Source organism: Chiloscyllium plagiosum, unplaced genomic scaffold, assembly GCF_037043375.1.
Source record: "Chiloscyllium plagiosum isolate Xiang-an unplaced genomic scaffold, Cpla_swu_hap1 HiC_scaffold_13, whole genome shotgun sequence".
NCBI lineage: Eukaryota > Metazoa > Chordata > Chondrichthyes > Orectolobiformes > Hemiscylliidae > Chiloscyllium > Chiloscyllium plagiosum.
Genome location: NW_028270151.1, coordinates 83,318,825 through 83,322,057, shown reverse-complemented (window position 1 = coordinate 83,322,057; position 3,233 = coordinate 83,318,825). Strand labels below are relative to the sequence as shown.

The following is a 3,233-nucleotide window of genomic DNA, read 5'->3' as shown; positions in this document are numbered from 1 at the left end:
AGTGGGTCCACTGTCAACCGAATGACCTGGTTCCCTACGTTACCTATAGACGTAAAGTGTGAAACCTGTCAGTGTCGAATCAGTGAGTCACCTGTTTGCTTAAATTGTTTTCATTAGATAGAGGGTGAAACTTGGACCAAATCTTCAGATCCTTGAAACATTTCTTTTGTTACTGGGAAAATTCAGCAACTTTCCTCTCTTACTCACCCGATTTGTTTTGCCTCTGACAGATGGAACTGTGATAGATTATTGAAAGATTGTGCGTCGGTTTTGACTGACCCTGGTATCTGAGTAAGATGTCTGTGCTTCAAGTCTGTCCTAGTCAAAAATCTAGGTTCCAAAGCAATAGGAAGGGAGTGCTACCCTGTTAAAGGAGCTGACTTTTGAATAAAACCCTAAACCAAAATCCCTTCTCACCCCTCAGACAGATGACTGTGTTATCTGTTGTTCTGTTAATGGCACTAACATTTATTTCCAACCAATGATCCAGTTGAAAATAAGATGTTGTCCATTTAAGGACGAGGCAAACTTTTTCCCTCAGAGAGAGCCACGAGTGTAAGGGATGCTGGATATCCTCTGAGTGGTGAGTTATTCCAGGAATGGTGCGTGGTAAGATAGGGATAGAATAAGACACCGTAGGGGTGGGGAAGGTAGTTAATGAGGTTCATTTGGTAAGATCTGGTGTGTTCGGTCTCGCAGTGAGAATCTCTCCAAATCACTTGACACAACTCACACTTCGCCTAGAACCGTAAGATTCAGCCCAGTGTTTCTTTCCAGGGTCTGTTGCACTTCCTATTTTTACACCAAATTTTCCCCTCCTACTCCCACCCCAACTTTTCTTTTATCCCTACCTTTTGCTGATATTTCTATATCATTTGACCTTTCTTAAATGAAAACCATTCACAGCTGTGCGTAATTCTGAATTGAACTTAGGTAAATATGATGATGTTCAGTTGGGGACAAACAATGCCTTTCATGTTCAGGCCCATGAATGGAGGCCTCTTCCTGATAACAGACCATATTTAGCAGCAGTGGACATACATACCTGTACCTCCTAGTACCAGGCAGTACTGTAGATTTGGAATAGTAATCATAATCAAACACTCTAAGCTGTTTCTAAGTGATAAACGTGGATTGTATCCACAGCTGGTAATAAGAAATAATAGCTCAGACAAGACTGCCTTTGATGCTGTCAATGCCTAGCTAGTTACTTTCCTTTCCTTTATTCTTTCAGAGTAAGAGCTTAAACCTCTAGTTTGTTGGTCCAATGATATTCCCAATGTGCCACCATCTTCCTCCTAAAATATACTTGAACCTCAGTTAAAGTCATTGTACATGACCATGAGTGACTATCTCCCTTTCTTATCACCCTTCCTTCACTGAGTGCAACAGTGGTGGTGCAGTGGTAATAATAGCAATGTGCTGCTGATCTAGTAGCCTAGTATAATGCACCAGGGACGTGGGTTCACATCTCACCATGACAGCTGGTCAAACTTCAATATAACCAATTGAGTATTATTTTAGTAAATAATAAGAGGTGACTACCATAGTAGAAAATGTTAGTATTTCGTCATTTGATCAAAGCTGAGAATCTATTGATCTCTATTCTCGAGGGCAAGGTGGAGAGCAGCAGAAAGAGGGGTGGACCTGGGCCTAGCTGGGATGATGGATCCCACGGAGCCATTGCAAACAAGGAATAGTGGCATGTGAGGGTATCAAAAAAGACAGACAGATATGACATAGCCCTGAAGCAGGAGCTTCCAGCAGCAGCAATAAACCTAGAATTGAAAGCTGATCCTGGTGATAACCATAACATTGATTGGTGTAAAACCCCTGTCTGTCCAAGAGGGAAGGAAATCTGCCATCCTTAGCCATGGCTCTAGACCCACCGCAATGTGGTTGACTCTTAACTGTCCTCTGGCTCAGTAAGCCACCCAGTTCAAGGGACAGTTCGGGATAGGCAACAAATGTGGGCGTTGCAAGTGACACTTACATCCAACAAATGAATAAAGATAAAAACCTGCAACCTTACTTCCCTTCATGTGCCACTCCCCTATCTCCACAAGCCTCCATGTGCAATGAGTCAATCTTACAGATTGCTCTCATCCCAGTTCACACATTGGAATCAGAGAATTTGGCCTATGAATTTTGTATTGACCCTCCAAAGAGCTTCCCACCCTATCCCCAAAACCCCACATTTTCCATGGCTAACCCATCCAGCCTGCATATCCTTGGACTTTATGGGCAATTTAGTGTGGCCAATCCACCTGCACATCTTGGACTGTGGGAGGAAACCGGAGCACTCGGAGGAAACCCACATGGACGCGGGAGAATGTACAAACTCCACACAGACTGTCGCATGACTGGAATCGAACACTGGTGCTGTGAGGCAGCAGTGCTAACCACTGAACCACGGTGCCAATTCCCAGCAACATGCTGTGCTACCATCCAGAGGTGGTCTTTGCAATTGTACTCTCATGGCTGGCTTTTTGTCCAGGCAAAGTCAAACCTTCCAGCTTGACAGACCTGGTTCACTTAAAAAAGATGCCCCTGTGTTTCAATGTCCTGTTGGGGAGAGCCATGGCAGGATGGAATCAGGCATGAAGTGAAACTGGAGGCAGGTGAAAGGCTAGTTCATCAGACTAGAACTCTCATCTTCACTAACTGAGACTTCAGACCTGTTTAAATGATGAATGTCAGGCCCTCAAACTCTCTTCAGATCTCTCCCTATTCCTTATAGCCCCTTCAAGACTACTCATAACCGATTTATGCCCACTCATACTCTCTCTATGCCCCCTCTTTGCTTAAAATCTCTTGAGGCTCCGTCACATTTCCATCTCACCCTCTGTACTCCCTCATATTCCCATTTCCCCCTTTTAAACAATGTTCCCCATGTGTCCTCCATAGGCAGACCCCTCTCACTCAGTATTTGGTCTATTCAGTCCTTGGGAGCTATGTCCTTGAAATGGAGGTACAGAAAAATTAACTCCTAATAGTCTAATTAATGTTTTACTGAAACATAGTTCATGCTATAAAGGATCACTTGTTCATAAATCTGTTAAAAATGCAAATCCCCCTCACGTGGTCAATCAGTTGAAAACAAAATCTGTTTTACAAAATCCCTCAAATGACATCTTCTGTCAATCAAACTGAACTTAGTCTCATGCTGAGCAAAATAGTTCTGGGCCATTTAAAACTCACGCGAGCATTCACAATGGTTTCAGCTATAATGA

The 3,233-nt window shown here is 43.3% G+C and overlaps 1 protein-coding gene across 3 annotated transcripts in view; it reads left to right on the top strand.

Moving 5' to 3' along the window:
• dzip1l (DAZ interacting zinc finger protein 1-like) overlaps positions 1 to 3,233 on the top strand; it is a 208,655-nt gene that overhangs the window by 167,226 nt on the left and 38,196 nt on the right. The window lies entirely within an intron of this gene.